We start from the raw sequence: 1,117 nt of genomic DNA, 5'->3' as shown, positions 1-1,117 counted from the left end.
TTACTCATAACCTGGGAATGAATAAAAAGTTCAATTATTGACAAATGATAATCCATTACTACTTGCTGACAATATTAGGGTTTGATCATACTTGAACTAATACTAAATGAATCCATCGAAGTGAACAGAAAAGAAAGTAAAAAAAAAAGATGCGATGTTCATTTGTTTCCACAATTGGCCTATGCAATGATTTTTTTTACCTTCCTTACCGCTAGCGGGATTGGAATCCCAGCAGTTCAAGACGAGAAGATTATTCATTTTACTTGACTTTTATTTGTATATATTAATTTGATCGACCAACGAATTGGAGTTGGCTGATCTGGCTAATCCTTGAATTAAGGTTGATCAGGATTTTAGTCAAAAAATTATCCAAGTCTGACTTAAATCCTGCTATTGGATCAACGCCTACATAAGCCCTACGAATATTTGAGGGCAGCAAATTGAACAATGAAGGAGCCCGAGAAAGAAGAGAGTTGGACTTCATTGTTTTAAATAGCCTGGATTCTCGAGGGCTTGAAGAATGCTCTCAAAACGCACGTTAAGCCTCTACGGTCCACTTACAATTGACCCTAAATCCTGGGTTGGGACAAAGCTCAATGAATGCTTTTGAAAAACGTACAATATCAGATATCTTTCGTAACCTTCTCTGAATACTGTACAAATCCCAACCTTTCAACCTCTCCCAAAACGAGAGCTCTCTCATATCCTCAATGTTCCTAGAAAAAACATCTTTGGACCTGCTCGAGCTTTTTGCAAACTCTGCTGGACTGATTAGAGCCCAAATGGGAGAGGCATATTCAAGATGGCGACTGAACAATCGACTTGTACAGAGTTAACATCGTGACACTATCTCTGGACTTAAACGTACGATAATATCCAACACATGTTTGAAAAGCCTTACCAACTTTCAATTGGATATGCTCATCGAACTTTCCATTATCTTGGAGGACTACACCTAAATCCTTCATGATGAACCTGCTCAATGTCTTACTTCATCATCTAAATAGTAGAGTATCTAATTGCGTCGACCTAAAGGTCATTGAGCGGAATTTTCATTCCATTCAGAGCCATGTTACTCGCCAGCAACCCAGGGTAGATTTGGTCTAGGACCTCTAGA

Source organism: Tigriopus californicus, chromosome 2, assembly GCF_007210705.1.
Source record: "Tigriopus californicus strain San Diego chromosome 2, Tcal_SD_v2.1, whole genome shotgun sequence".
NCBI lineage: Eukaryota > Metazoa > Arthropoda > Copepoda > Harpacticoida > Harpacticidae > Tigriopus > Tigriopus californicus.
The sequence above is the reverse complement of the archived record's forward strand: the minus strand, read 5'-3'. Positions refer to the sequence as shown.